General features: G+C 37.7%; 1 pseudogene; it reads right to left on the reverse strand.

Moving 5' to 3' along the window:
• Nucleotides 1–6,533: 6,533 nt before the first annotated feature.
• LOC129512977 (40S ribosomal protein SA-like) lies at nt 6,534–7,375 on the reverse strand (annotated as a pseudogene).
• Nucleotides 7,376–23,590: the final 16,215 nt, after the last annotated feature.

The raw sequence follows: 23,590 nt of genomic DNA on the forward strand, positions 1-23,590 counted from the left end.
ATTTATCTTTCTTTAAGTCTGTACATTTGTATGGCATCAGTGTATATACATATTGAATGTATATACTGGGTTTTTTTCTTCTTGTTAAACTAGTTTTTCTGTGTTTGATACAGTACTATAATTTTGAAAAGAAAGCATTAGAATAAATATTGTATTACTTAAAAATTATGATCTCGGGATCCCTGGGTGGCGCAGCGGTTTGGCGCCTGCCTTTGACCCGGGGCGCGATCCTGGAGACCCGGGATCGAATCCCACGTTGGGCTCCCGGTGCATGGAGCCTGCTTCTCCCTCTGCCTGTGTGTCTGCCTCTCTCTCTCTCTCTCTCTCTCTGTGTGACTATCATAAATAAAAAAAAATAAAAATAAAAAATTATGATCTCTTTCCCTGGCTAGTAATTTTATTATACCCTCCTAATTCCATTGGGTTCATCGTCTTGAGTGTCTCAACATAGATGATTGCTGGAGAGTGCCTTTTCCATCAGCCTGATTGAGATTAAAGAGACTCAGCATGAGAAGACAAGAGAGAAGACTTAAGATAAACAAGAAAACTGCAGTGTTTGGACTATTATGTGGAAGGTACATGAGATTTACTCTGAATGGCTTCATTGCGTGTAACTAAGAGCAAAGACTACAAGTCACGTGGAGATATTTTGCATACACATAAGAAAATTTTTTCCAACAATGTGAACCACTTAACTATTAAAGATGGCTGTTTTGAGAGATTATGAATTTCCTGTCTCTAGAAATTAACAAACCAAATGATAGGGATTTTTTAGAGGTTATTTTAAGCAGCACATGACTGGTTGGCTTGATCAGAAGCTCCTGAAAACCTGTTCTGAAGCTAGTGGCCTACTGACTGTGTTAGATTAACCCAGGGAGTGTGTAAAATATAAAGAATGCTGTATAGAGATTCTGATTCACAGAGTTTTGGGAGATCCTCATAATGTAGATCATAGCTTCCCAATGGGTGTCATGAATGGGCTTGGGTCAGGAGTTCCCAAGACTACCCTTAGGCTCATAATTCGCTAGAAGGATTCACATGATTCAGGAAAGCTGTTATATTTGTGGTTATGGTCTATTATGAAAGGATACAGATTAACATCAGCCAATAAAAAAGGCACATAGGGCAAAGTCCAGGAGAAGCCAGGTGCAAGCATGCAGGTATCCCTTCTCAGTGGAGTAGATGGGAATGCATTTAATTCTCTCAGCAGTGATCTCTGACAAAATGTGTGAAGTATTGCCAAACAGGTAAGCTCACTCACGCAAGCCTTGGTGTCCAGGTTTTTAGTTGTGGGTCAGTCAGGCATTCAGCACTTGAGTGACTGACCTTACCTATTTGGTTTCTAGGTGCCTAGAGATCAAACTAAGGCATGCCTAGGGGCTCAGGCATACAAAAAAGCTCTTATCAGGTAAGGAATTCCAAGGCCCAAGAGGTTTTATTGTTTGTTTTTGTTTTTGTCCTTGAGTCTATATTTTAATAATATGACTTCTAACCACATAACACAGCATGCATTTCTGATGATAAGTAAAAAATACTATTAGAGAACAGTTTGTGGCATGTCGTTGGAAAATCATGTTCACCTCAATATGACCACTTACTCCTCTGAAGTATTATAAGACAGTCTACAGGGTAAGGTTCCTCTGGCAGCCTACAGCCCTGTCTCTACCTTACCCCCCATCAGTTTTAACAAAAGGTTTCCTTTGAATTATTTCACCTCTTGCTGTTCTGGTAATTGGATATCACCCCAGCAACTCTATGACTCTGCTTCTAATATAATGTCTCTGTCTCTATATGACCCAGACATCAGTCAAAGGTTAATTCTTTCTTTAGAAAGCTCAGTGTTTGAGCAACACAGGCTTCCTGAGTTAAGTCTTCACTGAACAGGGCTAGCCAGGTGGCTTGAGATATTGATCCCTACAGGCCTCATGAGGCCAGTGTTCGTAGGCCAGGTGCCATAGACATGAGTAATCTCTTTGAAGCTCTGTAGGCTCTGATGCAAGTGGGTTAGGAAAAAGCTGAGAAGCACTGATAGATAAATAATTCCCCCAGGTGTTTCCCATAAGCAGTAAAGCTTGGCGTCTTTTGGTCTAGATGATTTCTAAGGATTTTGAAACCATTGGTTTCTATGATTCTTGGAGCTAAAATTCCCTGTGGATGCCTGCTAAGTGTTTTTTTTTTTTTTTTTCCTTCTTCATTCTCTGGATACTAATTGGATTAAGTTTAGTTTCTGGCCAGAGATACTACATTTTGGAAAAATATTTCCAACAAATGCAATGGCCCCTTGAAAATCAGAAGCGGATGTGAGAAGAAAGTATCTCAATTGCCAGAGAAGAAATTATCAGTGTTGGGAAATTATCAGTTTAGGATAGGAAATTATCAGGGGGTACTAATGTTAAGAGAGAGTGGAGATGGGACTGTTTCTCTGATAGGCTTTTACAAATAGTTTAGGACGAAAGAATCTTATCATTGAAAAACAGTGTAACGAAGGGATATGTAACAAATTGTTGAACAGTGGAGTTTTCAATTTTATGGGATTTCTGTTTTGTGGGGACTCTCACATGTTACATATTTCTAGGTTCCAGTTGTCTTACTAAATGGATTAAATGACATTATCTTTGCATGTTTATAGTGCTAAATATAAAGAATATTTTTGAGACATTTACAAATATAAATGTTAACTAATTACCAGATTAAAATATTGCAGTCCTTAAGGCTGATTTATAGCAGAGATCTGCCCACATAGGTTAAATATGTTCTAGAAATAAATTTGCATTTCGGTGTCAGCTTTCTTCTTTGCAGTTTGCTACCAGCTTGCATACTAGATCTCTCTTTCTTTGTCTCCTACACATCATTGTGTTCTCTCTTGGTTTTGAAGATGTGTCTCTTTCCTGGGTCTCTTCCTTTCCTCTGATATTTTCTTGTTCTTGTTTTTGGAATCTCGACTTTTGCCTGTCTTTACATATAGTTGTGCCCAAGTATATTTATAAGATTCTCCTTTTAATGCCTTATTTTTCCCTTTCATGCTCATTCCTTCAGAAAAAGAGTTATATAATAAAATGTTATTGAATCCTACGATATGCCAAATAATGTGAAAAGCACTAGGAGCAAGGTGGTCCAAGGCAGAGGCTCCAGCCTCTAATAGAGAGTTTGGTCTCTCACTAATTCGATAATCATTTATCCTCACTTCCTCTCCTCTGCAGTCCCAGTCCCAAATCATATACTTAGCATCTCTGCTTGGAAGTCCTGTAGGCACTGCACACTGGATATGGAAGAAACCAGAACTCATTATTTTTCCCTGTAACCCTACTCTCCTGTGTTCCCTTTCTCTATTAAATAGCATTGTCTGAAGCTCTCATATTAGCAAGTTTATCATCCTCTCATTATCTATATACTGCCACTTCTTGTTTACTTTGCCTCTGATATGTCTCTCAGGTCCATTTCCTTCTCCCTCTTTCCACTGACTTGGTAAAGGTCTCCATCGGCTCTCACTAGCACAGCTAGAGTGCCTTTTATTTGTGTCCCTGCTTCCAAGTTACCATCTGACTCCTGAGCTGTCCTTTTACTCACACTTTCCTGCATCTCATTCTCTTGCTTACTTTCAGTGAAGCCCATAATCATTCCGCACATGCCCTAACTATTCTCCCGCCATTTTTACCCTTGTACTCATGCCCTAGCAGCACCAGACTAGATGAATTCCTTACACACTCCCATGTCTTGCATGCCTTAGTGACTTGGTTGACTCCTGGGCCCGCGATTTTCCTTCCTCTCCATCTTTGCTTGGTGAACTTCAACCTTCAAGGCTTAAATTCTTTTGGGGATGATTCTTTATCTTGTGAAGCTGTCTCCACATTCCCTGTTCTTTGTTCATACTCTTAGAACACTTTCACATATTATTTTATATTCCTGGGATCTTCAATGTTTGGCACATGGTAGATGATCTTTTTTTTTCTTTTTTTGGTGGCTGCTTAATAAGTAAAATGAAATTTGTTACATTTTTATATCTAAAGCTCTGTCTCTATGTGATCCATAACAACTTATTTTAGCAAAAGACTGGGCTGTTGAACAGTTGATATATTTAATGATGTGAAGGCAATTGTGAAATGCAAGTTTTGATTTTCTGAGTTTACATTTAACTTGACATTACATCTTACTATAAAAAGAGAGTTCATTTTTTTCATATCTTTAGGCTTTTTTTTCTTAAAACACATTCTGAGAGAGGAATTGTACCTGAAATATTAGGATAGTCCAGTTTGCTTCACTTAATTTTAGCAGATGGGTTGAAGAAACTGAAAGTTCTCTGAGATTTTGCAAAGCATGATTGCTTTAGATTCTAGGTCTACATTATTCTCAATATTGTACTTTGCACTTTAATGATGAAAATACTAAGTAGTAATATGATTTCTTTTTCTTCTCTCATTGATTATTGGGAATATAAATGATAAGAAGGCATATAATTAATTCCATGTATTCTATTAATATATTTATTCATAAACTAGTTATATAACTCATTATCATTATTTTTCATAGTAAAATTATTGAGTTCAGTTATTACGTGATGTTTTGGGTTTTTCCTTTAGGTTCTAGGTATTCTAGGGCAATGAGTAGGTTAGTTTATTATTGCTACAGTCTGCTCTAGGAATATCTTCCTAGTAATCTGATTGTCTCCACAGGGTGGATTCTGCAGATACACTCAACTCATTTACAGCTCAGGATGACATGAAAGCTGAGGGACAACAAAAATTTAGTAATGCTATTGGTGTGTTAGGCTGCATGTGGGTATTTTCCCAGGTTCTTCTTGGATTTTTTTTCCTTGGATTTAATATTATTTCCAAGGGATTGTCTTTTGCAGTGTCTAATCTAAGAAGTGTGGCAAAAGAAGACTTAGGATTCTCTTTTTTTAAACATTTAAATATAAAATCGTTTAGTACAGTAGAAAGCAGAAACAAAAATTGGGAAAAGTGTTAAACTGACTCTGAACATTAACTGTTTTTAGTGATTGGATGGCATACAGAGGGATCTATCAAAAATGGTACTATTAAAACAAAGGTGAGTTCTAAATATCTTTCCCCCCAACCAAACGCATACTATGTTATGGCACTTTAGCTATTACTCACATCAAACTTAGATCTGTAGCTATCAGAGAAACAAACCACCCTCTAACAACTTGCTAAATAAAAGGTTTTATTCTCTTTTAGTCTTTACTGACCCAATCCCATTTGCTGGAGTCTACATAATTCAGGCTGGTAGTAAGTGTTCCTGATTCTAAGATGTTTCCTATTACCACTAGGCTGGGTTAGGTACCTGTATATTGCATATTTCTATCACTGTATTTTTCCATCCCATCTTTATTATGATTTGTTTCATGTGTCAGTCTCCATCATTAGCCTATGAACTCCTTGGGACCAGGGGCTTTTACTTATCTGTGCCAAACACTGTGTCTTCAGTGTAGTAGTGAATACCGTATGAAAGTTTGTTTGTATAATTAATAGTGAAATCAACTCTCAGGGACTGGAATTTTCATTGAGGGACAGCACCACTGAAAGATCTTATTTGAAAAACTGGATTAAATACAATATCACTTAAATTTTAGAGACACATCTGAATCACTGCATTAAACTGCTGTGTTTAATTTAGTTCTAAAATAAAAGCAGTATCTCTTGTCCTCCAGTTATTGAAAGGGTATATTTTTAAAAGAGAAAGTAGAGGTGAATTAAAAAGCATATAGAAAGTCATAAGTGTAAATTGCTTCCTAATATAATCTCTTGAGTTTATGTTTAATAAAGATAAGTTACTCAATCAAAAGTTACTCCATGTGTGGGGTATTTGTACATAAATCACTTAGTTTGGCTTGGATCTAACATTGATAGGACATAATTGATCTTTAAAAGTTTTATGAAGAATCACAGACTGTGAAATTAAAGGCGGTTGTATTGCCTAACTTTTTCTTTCCATCAGACACCTGTTTCCTTGGTAGTAGAAACCTTATTTTATGTGTTTTATTGACCAGTCCATCAATTAACTCTGTCTCACAATAATTAACTTCTAGTTTATATCAAGAAAACCTACTAGAGTTTTCTAACCTGATAAATTTCTAGCTATTGTTTTTTCCCCCTACCCCCTCAAAAAATGTTAAAAGCAAGCATTAAAACCTGATATTATGTTTCCTGGCTCATGATTTGGTAAACCAACTTGTCATTTAGGCTTATGTATTGCAAAATGTTGTTATGTGTGAGAAAAGTTGAAAAATATCCAGTAGGTCAGTTTTATTTTACTTTTCTTAATCTGTAACAAGCTTTCTCTTGAAATCTTTCTTTCTTTCTTTCTTTCTTTCTTTCTTTCTTTCTTTCTTTCTTTTCTTTCTTTCTCTTTCTTTCTTTCTTCTTTCTTTCTTTCTCTTTCTTCCTTTCTTTCTTTCTTTTTCTTTCTTTCTTTCTCTCTTTTTTAGAAATGCTACTTCCTGTCAACCTTATTTCTATTTTCTGTTTAAGAATCTGTGGAAGAATAGCTTAGGGCCACTCAGTGGTTATTTTTATTCATTCAGTGACCTGAACAGTGGGGGCTGCAGACCAGTCCTCAGTGGCAGCCTGAGTGCTTCAGTCTTCAATAGGGAACTGCTGAATAGTCACAGAGGTCACTTGTGTGCCTTCAGACAAGTCTGCAACCTCGGGTTGAGTAGCAGTAAATTTGGGAGCTGCAGTAGTCCATTTGCTCTGAAATTCCTCCTTGGTCACAGCCTTTTCAACAGTGGTCTACTCTTCCTTTTCAATCTCTTCAGGATTTCTGTAGAAGGAGATATCAGGCATGTCCTTCCATGGGTGTTCACGGGAGAAGGTGCCATGCATGTGCAGAACTTCCTGGGCCAGCATCCACCACATCAGACCAACTGAGTGAGCTCCATGTTGTTGTATGGGATGACAACATCCACTAGCACAGAGAAGAGTCTGTGTTTCACAGAGCAATGTAGGTAGGTTAACATAAGATGTCTCTCTGTGAGGCTGGTGGTCAGCTCTGGATCAGTAATGAGCAGAGGTCTCAGCTCCTAGAACGCTTCCATTCCAGGATCTGGTTAGTGGATGTCCCAGGAGTGAAGCAGCCAGCAATAGGAATGGCTCCAGTGACAAGCCCAAACTTTAAGCACTGGCTAGTATTCTTGGAGCATATGACACTCACATTAACTGGGTTTTCAATGGCAACAATGGCATGAGCTACCGGCAAAAGCTTCTCCCAGATTCTCTTCAGATTTATGATGTAAATACCATCACTTTTCCTTTTGTAGATGGAAGTCAAGTTTGGTGCTACTTAAGTGGGTTCCTGCTGCAAGCAAATTGAGGACATCCTTCTCTTTCATTTGCAGGACATCAAGGACTCTGGACATTGTGAAAGTTTCCCTTTAAGTTAGAATGGAAACCCAGAGCAACACAACACAGATCCTTCTCCGGATAGCTTGGAAAGGCTTTACTTTCTGATAATTCATAAATACTATCATTACCCTTGGAAAAGAGAATAGTTGTGGTAAACTGGATAGTACACAATAAAGTTTGTAATTAAAATATTTGGAAGTATTTTGTTGTATATGTATTTGTCTCATTCATTAAATTTCGTGGTCCCCAAGGTCATCTATATTAGTTTCTTAGTGCTGCCATAACAAATTACCACAAATTTACTGGCTCAAAACAGCACAAACTTACTATCTTACAGTGCTGGAGGTCAGAGTCTGAAATGACTTTCACTAGGCTAAAATCAAGGTGTTGGCAGGATTCCTTCTGGAGGTTTTATGAATGAATCCATGTCCTTATCTTAGGTAGCTTCTGGAGGCTGCCTGCCCTTCTTTGGCTCATGGCTCATTCCTCCATCTTCAGAACCAGCAATCACACCACTCTGACCTTTGCCTCAATTACACTGGGTCCACTTAGATAATCCAAGACAAGTTCCTCATTTCAAAGCTTTTAATCACATCTGCAAAATCCCTTTTGCTATGTGTGTTTTGGGTTCCCCTCAGGTTTGATAGTTTGATAAGAGGACTCAAAGAACTCAAAGCATATAGTAATATTCACAGCTACGATTTATTGCAGCACAAACAACAATCACAACAACAAAACAAAGCCAAGTCAATGAAAGGAAAAGGCACATGGGGCAAATTCTGGGGGAAAGCAGGTGCAATGTTTCAAGGGTCCTCTCCCAGTGGAATCACATAGGATGTGCTTCATTCTTTCGGCAATTAGTTGTTACAGCACATGTAAAATTTTGCTAACCAGAAAGGTTCATTGGGGATTCAGTGCTCAGGGTTTTTATTGGAGGTGGTTATGTAGGCATACTTTGTCTGCCGTATGCCAGAATCCCAGATTCCTAGAAGGAATGCAGATGTTCAGCACAAACCATATTGCTTGCACAAACATTTTAGACACAGTAAGCCATTCTTACCAGTTAATGGTGGAACCCTCCAAGATCCAAATTCCTAGAGGCTAGCCAACGGCTAATTTGCAAGGAGGTCTTTTCAAGGATAGACATTTAGAATTGCAAAGCTATTTTCTTCATACTGTGTAAGGTAACATATTGCAGGTTTCAGGGATAAGGATGTGGACGTATTCAGAGGGATCACTATCTGCCCTAGAGCATATGTATTTTACTTAATTTTGTATTCACAGCTCTAGCCCCAGTGCTTTGCATTCAGTGAGTATGTGGGAAATGCTTCTTGTTTGTGCATTGAGTTGTGGATCATGATTTGTCACATTCCCTGTGTCTCCATCATTGTAAATAGCATTACCATCCACCTAGTACCTGAATAGAAAATCTATTTAACTTCTTCCTGTTTCTTGCTCTCTACCTGCAATCGATCAATGAGTCCTACTGATTCTATTCTCTCTTTCTTGATTCTGTTCCATTTCCTTCAAGTCCACTACCACCATTGTAGTCTGGGCCACTGAAATTTCTGGACACTCTTTTTCTATAAACTGTGGACTGGTTTCAAGCTTCTAGTTTGCTTTTCTCCAATCTATTCTTCATATAGAAACAAGAGTGTTCTTTTAAAAACAAAAATCTAATTGCATTACTGCCCTATTAAAAACACACAATGGTCTCTGTCTACTCCTCCAGACTCAATTTTTACCCTATTTTATCTTGCATATCTATACATCTTACAATCAACTTGAATTTCTCTTGGTTTTTCAAGGAAGACATATTCCCTCCTTACCTCCAGGGTTTTACATGACTTTGTTCCTTTGTACCAAATGTTTTCTTCCTTCTTTGCCAAGTTAATTCTGATTATCCCTTCACTTAACTCTCAGCAAAAACATTTCTTTCTCAGGGAATCTTAGCAGGCATCTAAACTTGTTAGGTTCCTCTATTATCTGGCCATTTTACTTTGCCTCTCATTAGGCTTATCCCAGAAGTTATGATTTTGTCTATCTTCTCTGCTAGATTATAATATGGCAGAGACTCTGTTTTGTTTGCCATTATATCTCTAATATAAAGCACACGGAACTGGACATAGTAAGTTTCTAGTAAATGTTTCCTAAATAAGTGAATGAATTAATCCTGAAAGTTTTAAAGAATGATTTCCTGGCTGCTTTGGAAAATGGTCTGGCAGTTCCTCAAAAGGCTAAACAAAGAGTTACTGTGACCCAGCAATTGTCCTCCTACATATTCACCCAAGAGAAATGAAAATGTAACTCCCACAAAAAATTATATATAAAATTTCATAGCACCATATTGCCAGCATAATAGCCAAAATGTGGAAACAACTCAAATCTCCTTCAACTGATGAAAGGATAAATACAATGTGGTGTATTCATGCAATTGAATATTTTTTGGCAATAAAAAGAAATGAAGTGCTGATATATGCTACAACATAGATGCACCTCAAAAATATGCAAAGTGAAGAGGCCAGTCACAAAAGACCACATACTGTATGATTTTTGAAAGGCCCAGAATAGACAAATCTATAAAGACAAAGGCTAGATTAGTGAGTACCTAGAACTGGGGATGTTGGGAAGAAATGGAGAGAAACTGCTAAGGATTGCCAAGTTTTCTTCTTGAGGTGATAAAAATGTTCTGAAACTGATTATGGTGATAGTTGCACGATCTGTGAATATACTAAAAAACATTGAATTGTAATCCTTAAGATTTGTGAATTGTGCAGAATGTGAATTACTTATTAATATTATTAAGACAAGATTAGAAACTTACCAATGTAAAATTCAACTTTGAAAGAGAGTTAATGGTGATTATGATTAATTTACACTAAGAACATTAAACTCAAGAAATATTCATTCATTAAGTGAATGGCTTATCATTCTCTATTGACTGAAATGCCTGGCCAACTAGTTCACCTCACAACTCAAGCAATCACATAAGTACTTTTCTTTGAGGCAACCATTGCATTTTGGTATAGAGCAGAAGGGTTTTATGTATATTTTGTCACTCAAAATGTGTAAAAAGAAGTGAATTTAGGAATTGAGAGTTAATTTTATAAGTTAATATTTTTCACTGATTCATCAAGGACACTCTTAAGTGAAACAACCCTTCCACTCCACTTTTAGGTACAGAAAGATGCAATGATGACTCAAGTCAGTGGTTTTATTCTCTCTCTCTTTTTTAAAGATTTTATTTATTTATTCATGAGACACACACACACACAGACACACACACACACACACACACAGAGAGAGAGAGAGAGAGAGAGAGAGAGAGGCAGAGACACAGGCAGAGGGAGAAGCAGGCTCCATGCAGGGAGCCTGATGTGGGACTCAGTCCGGGGACTCCAGGATCATGCCCTGGGCTGAAGGCAGGCGCTAAACTGCTGAACCACCCAGGGATCCCCAGTGATTTTATTCTTTAACTCATTATTGCTTTTAACTGTAAGTGCAATGTCAAACCAGTAGAAAAGGCAAATAGCTGCTTCTTATTGTTATGAAAATAGTTTTGACCTGATCTTTCTTCTGAAAAGATCTTAAGGACTCCTGGTGGATCTGTAGATCACACTTTGAGAGTGACTATCCTAAGTAATATAAAATCACAGTAGTCTTAGCAACCAGGGTCCAGCATGTATATACAGACCTTCCTAAGTTGTGCTCCAGTGGTCCTTCTCGGGGTAATAATCATCTCAATCAAGTTGGAAATTATTTGGTCAAGTTTCTCCTTAATGCGGTATACTTCTAATTAAGGGAACAACATCGCTAATTGTTAAGTGATTAGCATTTCCTTGCTTCTCACTGACAGGGGATGCATTAACAGCAATCACCTCAACCTTATCTTACCTTAACTCTTAATTTTTTTGTCTCTTTTCTGCTCCTTTATCAAGAATAGCCAGAAAAGGTACCAAAGAGGTGGAGATAGAGTCAGAGACTTTGTGACAAGTAACCTTCCAGAAGTTCACAAAACTCTTCTCTGAGTATCTTTCCTGGGATGCTTTCTGGATGTTTTACGGTAATAGATTGGAGGTGGATTGAAACCTATTCTGGCTACCCTACATCTGGGAACTGAGAGGACAGCCACCAAATTCTTGATTTGAGTTTAAAAGATGACATTCGGAGTTTAGTTGTGGGCATAGTTAGCTTCAGCACATCACGAATAATTCTTCCAGGAGAAACTGCCAAAATATTCTATAATTTGGAGTTAGGTTTTCAGATTAAGCAACCATGATCTGTGACAACACTGAAGGATAGATAATGTGCCAGTAGCAGGTTAGAGTTTTGCGTTGTGTTAACGTTGTCTTTGTTTAGCTTTTTGCTATACCTTTCTTTGGGGAACACTGACATTCTTCTTTCTGTTGCAGAAGATTCCTCAGCATGGCCAGGTGGCATTTAAAGAGCCTAATGAGAAAGATGACTTGGCTCCAAGTGGCAATGTCAAAAGACACTTCACAGCTGCCCTGTCACAGAGGTCTGGAATGAGACCGACATTCTCAATTACTGCCCAGTGTTGTGTTGTCACTACCCCCTTCTCAGCATCTACCTTCTCAAGCCGCATTCGTGCCCTCTCTTCATCTGTTCAAGTGGGTGCTTTGGCATGAAGAAAGCTGTGCTTTATCTCTCTAATGCATCTTGCTGTCTTTGGCACATTTGTTGTTTGTTGTTGGTAATGCCAGGTCTCAGCTGTTACATGACAAGCTTTGATAGAGTGAATCAATTGTTGTTGGTTTTTTTCTTCTTGAAATACCCATCAGATTTTGCACTTCCCCTTTAAAAATGAAAGCTGCTTCATAATAGTTACTATTGGGAATAAGAAAAATATGACACAAGAAATTTATATCATTTTCACATTTGATCATGTTGGATGAATTGTCAGGAGAAAAATAAGTCTTGCTTTTTCACAGTGTTCATTTAGAGGGGAACAAATGCCAGATGTCCCAGAAATCTCCCTTCTGGAAATACAATATGAAGGGTATACTGATTTAGCCTTAACTTTTAAAACTCCTTAGAAAGACAGAGAAAGAGATATAATTATTTTCAGCTTTCCTCTATCCCAGAAGGGCAGGAACCCTCAAAAGAGTACTTTCTGGGAGTCCAGGAGATTGCTTTTCACTTGAGTGTTATTTGAAATTTCCTGTGGATGGTGAATCTGAAAAACCTTTGGGTCAGGGTTGAGGATTTGTGATCTAAACATTCTTGACCTTCCTTCCTATAAAACCACAAATTGATATTGCTAGGACTCATCGCCACAGGATAGCTATCCAGCTGTCCAACATCCAGATAAAATTGAGTAATAAATTCAGAAAGTCGAATGTTCCCTGTTTTTGAGCAATTGAGTTAAACCTTTTAAGCGCTGTTATTATTAAAACCTGACCCTACTCTAAATTTAAGAAACTACCGTAGATAACAACTTTGTAAAGTTTTTCAAATAGTGTTTAAAATATTGCTGACCCTAATTTATAGTTTAATTTATGGTTTATGGGGGGGGACTAGAACATATTCATGTCCTATCTTTGTCTGTGGTTTGTATACTATGAGGAAGCTTCCACAGCACTGTGCAAACAGGTGTGTATTGGAAAACAGAAGCTTCTTGAGGTCAGTGGCTCTTCTTAACTGTACTAAAGGTCAAAACTAGCAACCAGCCAGTTTTATGAGTTATGTGACCTTGGACAATGTCACTTCTACATACCTTGGTTTTCTTAACTGTGAAATGGTGATAACTGTAGTGTTACAGAAGTTTATGTAAAGATTAAATGAGTAAACATAATAAGTATAGTAAAGCACTGGAACAGTGCCTGGCACATAACAAACACCATCTAATTGGTAGTTTTGTTGTGTTGTATAATAATTGTATAACTGTTGTAGTTGAGGTAATGCTAAGTGTCCAAGGAAAAAGAGAAGTATAGAGAAGGAGAGAGGGAAAGAGGGAAGGCAAGAGAGAGAGGGTCTTTCTCCTGATGCGGAAGGGGAGAGAGGTTGGTGGATCATAGCCAATGTGTTCCTTGGTACTCCTGCATGGAAACAAACTCTCTGAATGAGTGGAGAGTTTTCTTGAAGGTTGCATGGTTCACACAGGGAGCCTTCATTTTGAGCACAGAGCCTTCCAGCCTTGCCTAAGAACCCCATGTCTCAAAGAAGGGATGATCTCAGCCAGATCTCAGCAGTGATTGATGAAGATGGATGAACCAGGACTGGGTAGGAAGCAGGGGGTGAGAGAGAGTTCCCTTCTACCCTTGGTGCTTTAACACATACAGCTTTTTTGTGTTCTGAAGGGAAGGAAACCTCAGTAGGCTGGGTACTGGGATTTGAGTTTAGCTTATTTAATGTTTTCTGTGCACCTGGATTACAGACTGAGCTTATCCCCACTGCATTAATTGGCTCTTATGGTATTATTTGTAGATATATTCTTTGAATATTTCACACATGTCCTATTTTCCAAAGTGCATTATATCTGATAGCAAGGATCATTTAAAAATATCTGTCATCGTAGAGTCATTTGGATATTCTTATACAAATTCATGTCACCTGTGAATAATAGCAAGTTTACTTATTGCATCATTTGTATGTTTCTTAAATTTTCATTTTGCTGTATCATATTTGATAGTCCTTCAGCAAAAAGCTGACTACTAGGAGCGGTGGTCTCGGCTTTATCTCAGTCTCAGTCCCTGAAGGAAAGATTTCAATTTTATCCCTTTAAGAACTGTATTGACCTGGATTATTTCAAAATACACTCTTTATCCAATTAGGGAATGGTATCTCTATTTATAGTTTTCTAGGATTTTGTCATGAATGGGTGTTGAATTTTATTAAAAGCTTTTTTTTCCTCTAAAAAAAATATCTGTCATCATGTTCCATGTGCTGGAACATCATGCTCTGCACATAGTGAGTGTTTAGTAAACATTGATCACTGTCCAGGGCCCCAGGGCAGTGATTCTCATCTGATGTGCTAGACAGATGTGTACCATATTCCTTCACCAAATTACCTGACACAACATTTTATAAAAATATAACATTTTTGTCTTTGTACAACTGAATACCGTCACTCAGAACTCTATGAGATGTAACAGAGCAAATGGGTTCCATGATGCAGTTTAGTCTATATAAAATTGCCATTGAAGAAAGAACATATATTTATTGGAACATGTGAGATCTTTTGCAACTTGAGGATATAAGAGAACAGAGGACAAGACAGTTTTATCCAAACAGCGATACAGAAAGCCTTATAGGGAGACTACATGAAGGTTATGAATGAAGTCATAACTAGGGAAGTTTTTATAGAAACTGTGAGATGTTGTTATGACAGTGATTTCCATATTATTGTTAGTAGCTTTAATGATGATGATTTTGGTATTTAATCCCTTCCCATATGCTGCCAAAATTCCAAAATTTAAGAGTGTGACAAATTCCAAAATGATTGAGAACTACTCCTTTGGGACAATTATATCTTAAAGAAAATAGTGTGAGGCACTTGTATGAGAAGTTCTTAATTCTTTTAACATCATTATGTAGGGCCAAAAAGAGGTATCTCAGCTGGATTACCTAAATATCTCCTGTCCACTGTCAATTGGTCAAGCAGATCCTAATCCACAGTGACTAATGCAGTTGCTACTTCGAACAGCCACATTTCCATAGATTCCTTTGGTAAAGGGACAACAAGTTAAAATGTGTTTAGACAGTTTATGCAATGACTTAATTCTTACATCAATTTCCCCCAAATTCCATGGATGGTATGGACGTGGTCCCAGGGTGATACTGTGCACATCTGTCACAGATGAGGAACCCTGAGATTTTAAAAGCCCCTACGTTTCTAATGGGCTGCTGGCAAACCTGCCCAGTGTTTGTCCCCAAGAAGACATTATTTCTATTACCTTGGACTACAAATAAATCTCCTCTGAAGAAAGCAGGAAGACTTTTTTTTTTTAATCTTGGAATGAGTAAATAGATCTGCTCTCTGACCATGAGAGTGACATTCTCTCTAGTTTCTGTGGCTGTTGGTTATGCAAACATCTTCTAACAAAACTGTTATCAAGCAGCCATCTATGTACAATACACTGGGTTGCATCATGCAAGAAGCATCATGTAAGAAGTATCAAGAAGCAATAGAGCCCATTAGATCTGGATTTGAGTTTGAGTTCTGCTATTTACTAGCTACATCATCTTGTGTCAGTTATTTAAAATCCCTGTAAAAAGGGTGATAATAATTTCCTCTTTGTAGAGCTACTGAAAAAAAATAAATTAGATTGTGTTTTTATAGCACTTAGCGCTGTACTTTGATAATAATAACAACACATTGTTATTAGGCTGCATTAGACTGAGAACAGAATACTTGATCAGCAGAAGCTTAAACAACTAAGGAGTTTTCTTTTCTCACCAAACAACAAGACCAGAGATAGATAATCTAGAACTGGGTCAGCTCCTCACTAATGCTGCCTGTCCCAGGCTTGCTCTGCCTTCACGCTGCCCTAAACATGTAGCTCTTATCTTTATGGTGGCAGATGGTTGCTGCTCCTCCAGGCCTCTAAATCTGCAGTCCTGAAGAAAGAAGGTGAAAGTCTTCTTCAAAGTCTTCTGCTTGCAAGCTTTGCATTTTTATTCCGGAGGGAATGTTCTTCTTAGGGACTTCATCCACATACTAATTGGCAGGTTCTGGATTACATGGCCAGTCTTCACTGGGAAATTGGGTATTTTTAGTTGGGTATACAGTGGCCCCAAACAAAACAGGAAGACCTGGAATGGGTACTGTAGTCGACTGGCAATGTCTGCCATAGACATGATCCCTGTGCTCAAGCTGTTCTAATATGGTGCTTCAGTGAGCAATAAAAACTTTCCTTCTTGGCAGTCACAGACTGTGGTTGGTGTATGCTTTTTATTAGACATTTATATTCAAATTTGAAAAGGTTAATTCTGTTTGATCCAGTGGTCAAAGGACAGATATATTCCCAGCTTCCAGATTTCAGACACTGTGAATAGCATATTTGGTGAAGCCTGAAATGGAACAGAATGAAGATATTACAGTTAATTAGGCCTACTGGAAAGCCTTATTACCCCTAACATAGGTAGCCTAATTACTTTATATTTTAATTTCCTCTTCTTCATTAACGGGTACTAAGGGGCATCTTCAATGAATTGGCTCTCAGCATTTTGGCTTTAAGCTTCTGTTTCCATCTTTATATTATGAAGAATTAGTCAACTGCGTATCAAGTCATTCTGTGTAGCCCCGTTTTTTGGATGTGAATTAAAACTATTAAGTTCAGCATTATTTATTTCAGTGATTTTCTCTGCTATAAATGTTACCAAAAAGGACTCAGAGTCCTTAATGAAAGGATACTTACTGTAAATCATTTATCTTAATTTTGATGGTTCAGAATCACCTTTGAACATCAGTCATTATAAAATTTTATAGTTATATACATTGACATAAAACCCATTTCTTGCCTTTTTTCTCAGAAAATGAAGACTGTTTCACTGTCAGACTCTTTGGGATGGTGTAATATACTCCCTTCAAGAGACTTCATCATCTTGAGAGAAGTTATCAGTGCTTTCACTATTGATCCGTTTTTGACTTTTCATCCCTGTTCAAATAATTGTTATTTATAATTGTATATTTAATAATTCTGTAGTTGGGCCACAAGCCCAACTTGCATTCACCCTCCCTTCTGACTTGTACTCATTTTATTGATGTATTGAGAAGGGAAATCTCTCTTACCCTTTCAAAGAATTTTAGAGCTGCTTCAAGTGGGCTTACTCCAAAGTAGAGGTTTGCAAACATTTTCTATAAAGGGCAATGAGTACATATTTTAGTCTTTTTGAGCCATATAGAGTCCCTGTCACATATTTCCCCCCTTCTCCTGTCAAAAACAGGCCATGGATCAGACTGGGCCTGCAGCTAAATGTTGCAGAAGCTTGCTTCAAAAAATAGTTCTTCACCATTAAAGCAGTGGTTTCCAAAAATATTTTGAAAGTTGATCTTTATTATTAAAAAATCTTTGGGAATGTACTCAGAGTACAGGCCTTTATTTTTATTTATAAAATGTTTATATGTTTTTATCTAACTGATATTATGTACATCATAAAACATGCACAAAGATAGAAATTAAAAAGCATCAGATAAAATGTGGACATAAATAGAACCTCTAGAAGTTCTTTCTGTGCTTAGGAAATCATCTTGTCCACTTCCTAGGGAATCTGCATTTCATCTTGGAGTTCTCTCTGTTAAAGGAAAAAGATGACACTTCTCACATGACTCTAGCCCTGCAATTTTCTAGAAGATCTTAATAATATCAGCTTTTACCTTGAGTCTACTTAAACCCAAGGGAACTTGATTCATTGGAACCTGCCAATGTAAAGGTCAAAAAACATTACAAGAATAGACTTGAAAAAAAATTGGTTCTCTAAAACTATTCAGAGAATAGACTATGATCAAAAAGAAGCTCCTTAAGACTATGAAATTCTCCTTCAGGATCATGATTTATTAACTGTTTTTCACTGGTGAATATATAGTCTTCTAATGTGATATCTCACTTGAAATGCCCACCTTTCAGGAAACAATATACAATGCAGGTACATGCATTTACTTATAAAACTGTTTGGACTTTCTAATGAGCCTGGGACCCAAGAAACTTTCAAATTGTTTTTTGAGAGCCATTATTGAGCATCTCCTGCATCAGACACTGAGGTTCTTAATCTTGGCTTCATGGATTCTGTAAGTGGCTGTAAATGAATTTTAGTGTATTGATGAACATGTTAAAACTTTTATGCAAATGGAGAGTATGGACGATATAATATGACTTATATCTGGGAATATGGCTATAACTATCTATTTAGGAGACAGAAATCACACCAGCTATTTTATTAGAGAGAATTTAATACAATGAACTGCTAACTAAGTGTAAAATTATTAACAAGGTAATTGAAAAAGGCAAAAAAGGGAATTCCGAGTTATCAGAGAAGTAGTGTATCGCAGGAAGCTGCTGCTATTCCAGAGTTGGAGAAAGAGAGGTCAGGGGCTGGGGAGCCGCTGTTCACATGGTGCTGGGAACCCAGGGAGGAACACCAAACACCTGGTGCGGGGTCTCCAAGGGGGCACAAAGAGGCTGGTTCTGAGAGTGTTGGAATCTCTTCCCTAGACTTTACTGCGGTTTCCTAAACAAACTGTTTCTGCAAGGGTGAGAATGCATTGCTTGGAGTACTGTTCCCAGAAACCACAAGCTGACTGGAAGCCAACGAAGTACTCTCTTCCTTTTTCAGTTTCTCTGAAGCGCCTCCTAGTGGTGGACTCTAATAGGCATCAGTTGACAAAGAAATGTGGTTGGTGGTTATTGCAAAGCTGGGTGGGTTTAGAGCCCAGAGGTAATAGCTTCATCGCTGAACCAGTGGCCCATAGATTTAATGAAATTATTAAAGGGGACTGGAACTCCAAAGGTTAAAATAAGCTCTGCTGTTTATTTCTTAATACTCGGGGAAGAAGATTATTTTACATATGGAGGTGTTGCTTTCCAGATGAAGATAAATGAAAATCTGAATATTCTAAAGTATTTCTTTTTCTAGGTTCTGGTATCACATAATGCAGACAAACTGGCATTTAATCTATCATGAATATTCTGGAACTAAACTTCTGAAATTGTGTGCTGAGGTCCCATTTCGTTTCCTTTCATGTTTTGCATCTTCTCTTTGGAAAGTTATATCATTTCTAAGGACGGTGTAGTGAATGTGATCTCTGGTGGTAACTGGCAGCATGATCCCCCAGGGATCTGTGTATGCTGCTCCTATGCCCTGCTGGCCATGGTTAATGCAGAGGTTAGAGAAACTGGGAGAGCTAAGCTAGTCAGGGCACCTCACCCTGCCAAGTTAAGTAAGTGGTCTGGGTTTAGCAAGAGGGGATCTCTCTCAGGTGGTGAAAGTTGGAAGGCATGAGCTGAAAGCTGCCTGGCAGCTCTGTTCCTCGTGGTGATGAGGAAGCCCGTTTGAAGAAAGAGGCAACTGAGCCAACCCAGTGAGAAAAGCAGGGAGGAGTGACAGAGTCCTATAAATTTCCAGTTGTGGTGTCCCTGAAACAGCTACACGCTTGTGAACACATTTGGCTTACATGAATCACGTCTACCTTCTTTTTCCTTTCTTAAGCTTGTTCAAATTGATTTTCTATCACTGGTACCCAGTAGAGGGCTGCCTAAAGCAGCGCTGCTGTGCTGTTTTTGTGTATACCATTTAGACAATGGTAATCTCTCAGGAACTCTGCTGCCATAGTGGTAAAGGGGCGATGGAATTTATCTCTAAGATTGTTTGAGATGTAAATGAAACATTTAAGTGGTGCCTAGCATGGTGCCTATCATAAAGTATACATTAGAAAAAATTGTTGTGGATTCAGTATTGTATCATTAATAGCCTGTCACTAGACTGTGCAGGATATAGCAGTTTCTCCCTCCACTTCATGTGCTAGTCTACTACATACAGCGTTTGATTTGTCCGTTTCATAATACCCTGACACTGTCAAGGACCAACGTGGTTCAGGGAGATAATTATTAACCCTCAACAGCAATGCATCATTTCTTCAAAGACATTCACCATTAGTGTAAGTGTCTGTGGAGGCAGATGTCCCTTTAGGCTTTAAAATCATTTAATTTCTCCTTTTCTTCTACTACTTCTCACCATCAGCTATTGAATCCCAGTTGTTATTCCTAATGGCTGAGGTCAAGGCCATCCGCTTCTTGGCTTTTTTTTTTAAGATTATTTATTTATTTATTCATGAGAAATCCAGAAAGAGAGAGGCAGAGACATATGCAGAAGGAGACTCCCCATGTAGGGAGTCCGATGTGGGACTTGATCCTGGGACTCCAGGATGATGCCCTGGGCCAAAGGCAGCGCTCAACCGCTGAGCCACCCAAGTGTCCCTGCTTCTTGGCTTCTCATGTGAAAAGTTTTGTTATATATCTATGTATTGTATTTCAGAGGATCAATTCAATCATTTCTATGAGAATTATAACATACAGTCTAGCATATTCTTACTGGCATAAGATAGGAAGCTAAATGATAATCAAAAGATTGCTTGGTGATCTAGGAATCAGTGTAAGAGACATGAGATGACCCCCTCCTCCCGATACAGCTGTTTGATTCAGCCATTATTTTTGCAGGATAAAAGTACTTTGTTATTCAGAAATTATTTTTGAATTAATATCAAATCACGCAGCTAAAAATTTTGGAATTGCTGCTATTCAAAATGAATATAATTTAAAAATAAAAATAGAACAAAATTGTTTTATGCGTCTGAGCAAATATCTTTGCCTCTTAAATACAAAGAAATGAGGATGTACTCAATTCCCAAATAGAATAAAACAAAAACAAAAAAATCCAAACCAACAAAGCATGTGGGAGTAAGTGATGCCTGGGACAATTTCTTATAACAACCATTAAACAAATTATTATTAAGAAGGCAAATGACTTCCTTTGTCTAAGCTCTACCCAGCTTGGTCAAGTGTAGCATTATCAACTTAATACTTTCAGGCACATAGTCAACTAATTTAAATGAGTTGATCCAAATTGACCTTCTTAGATGACTGAAATAACTACTGATTGTTCAGCTATTTGAATCATATAGGCATGATTTGAGACAAATTTCAAGATGTCTTGGTGCACTGACACAGGGGGGTGCAATAATAATCTACATTTCTGTCCCATGCCCCAACTTGCCCATGCTTTCTAAGCTCATACATTCAATTGCCCACTGGGTAGTCCACATAAATGACAAATAGATACAACAACCATAACATATCCAAAACAGGATTCTAGGACTTTTTCCTGCAAATCCTACTCCTTCCCTTCTCTTTCCCATTGCACCAAAATTCTGAGATAGTCTTGACTTCTCTAATTTGTTCACCTCCTACATTGACTCCATCATCTGGATGTTTAAAGTATACCCCAGTTCCATAAATCCCTAAAACTAAGTCACCTCATTTTCCCCATACTCAAAATGCTCAAGAAATATTCAATACATGCAAAACAGCACCCAGGTGATTTTCTTATTTACATTTTTAATATTTTCTATAATTACCATACACAGTTTTTATAACCTAAAAAGCAATTCAGTTTTATAATTCTGCTTTTATAAGAAATATAGTGTTTTATATACAAATTAAAGAAAGCATTTCTTGGTACAGCTTTGCTTTCTTTAATCAGTTGGTTTGATACACATATCCTGATACAAATTTCAGAGGCTTCCTTTTGTTTTGGCTATTTCTATTGCCAGTTTGATAAAAGATAATAAATACTCAGTGACACTAGGAGACAGCATAGTGGAGTAGGAAAGATATAGATTTTAAACCACAAGACCTAGGATCTAGTTTATCTGACAGTAGATTGGCCAAGTCATTTTAGCCAGTTGACTTAAAATTTCTGTCCCTCATCTTAAAAGAAAAAAAATGGAACTAATACTATTTGGCTTACCTACCACATAGAATTTTTGTGATGTTCAAATAGCTATTTAAAAATGTTTGAAGTGTAAAACACTCAATAGATGTTAGTTAGAAATAATGGAATTACTTGATAGTCAAATGGTGAGTTGTAAAATCTACAGATGGAGTGATGAATAATCTTAAAACACCAAAGTAAATTAGGGTTCAATTGAGTATTGTAGTTGTCATATGCTATTTTAACCCAATATCCATATGTGTAGAGGATGGTTAGATTAGTGGATGTCAAATGTTAACTGACTAAAAATTAAAATGACAGATGTTGAGTTGAAGCAGCCCTGCTCATCAGAGAAGACAGCTAATACACAGCTTAGAGAAAGGCTCTGCCTTGTTAAGTGGATGGATTTTCTTATGTATCTTAGGAGAGCACCTAAGAGCTTAGATGTAAGGGTGGAAATAGTGCTCAGATCTGAGTGGGGAGAGAGACTGCACTTGTTAGCCCTGTTAGGGCAGTCACAGGTTCATCTTGACAAAAGGGGCCCTAATCTTAGCTGGAGGATGTAGGAGAAACTTTGTTTTGCCAGTCCTGGAGCACTGCAGGTAATGGTGATAAGGCTTAAGGGAAAAAAGCTCTTAACCCACTGGGAAAATTTAGAGTTGGGGCCTCAGAATAATGAACAAGAGGAGATTTGAGATCTTTATTCAGTTTAAAGCAACCAAAAGCTTACTGAGTTCCAGGCACATTGTCCATAGTTCCTTTATTTATATATTATAATATTTGGTCCTTAGCAAGCACTTTTAGATAGGTATTATTATCAATTTACAGATGGGAAAACTCTAGACTCAGAGGGATTAGAGAAATTGCTCAAGATCACCCTATTAGTGACCAATATGAAATTGAAATCTGCTTCTGTTGACTTCTTGAATGCTGGTGAACTTCCACATAGTAAAGGCCTTGACTCTGTTCATATTAAAGATTTTCAGAGAGTGAGTATTGGCAGAGTCTTTGATACCGGGGAATAATGTCATTGGAAGCAATGAATCCTGGTGATACGTGGAGCTCTTTTCTTCAAGGAAGGACACTAAGATTTGTGGCTTAGCATCTCCGAAAGATTATCATGATTTTTCCTAGACAGATATTTTCTTTTTTTTAAATTTTTATTTATTTCTCTGCTTTTCAACATTTTCAAATTTCTTTTTTTAATAAATTTACTTTTTATTGGTGTTCAATTTACCAACAAACAGAATAACATCCAGTGCTCATCCTGTCAAGTGCCCCCATCAGTGCCCATCACCCATTCACCCCCACCCCCTGCCCTCCTCCCCTTCCACCACCCCTAGTTCATTTCCCACTTAGGAGTCTTTATGTTCTGTCTCCCTTTCTTATATTTCCCACACATTTCTTCTCCCTTCCCTTCTATTCCCTTTCACTATTATTTATATTCCCCAAATGAATGAGAACATATAATGTTTGTCCTTCTCCGATTGACTTACTTCACTCAGCATAATACCCTCCAGTTCCATCCACGTTGAAGCAAATGGTGGGTATTTGTCATTTCTAATGGTTGAGTAATATTCCATTGTATACATAAACCACATCTTCTTTATCCATTTATCTTTCGATGGACACTGAGGCTCCTTCCACAGTTTGGCTATTGTGGACATTGCTGCTATAAACATCGGGGTACAGGTGTCCCAGCTTTTCATTGCATCTGTATCTTTGGGGTAAATCCCTGACAGTGCAATTGCTGGGTCGTAGGGCAGGTCTATTTTTAACTC

The sequence above is a fragment of the Nyctereutes procyonoides genome, unplaced genomic scaffold (genome assembly GCF_905146905.1).
Source record: "Nyctereutes procyonoides isolate TBG_1078 unplaced genomic scaffold, NYPRO_anot_genome, whole genome shotgun sequence".
Taxonomy (NCBI): Eukaryota; Metazoa; Chordata; class Mammalia; order Carnivora; family Canidae; genus Nyctereutes; species Nyctereutes procyonoides.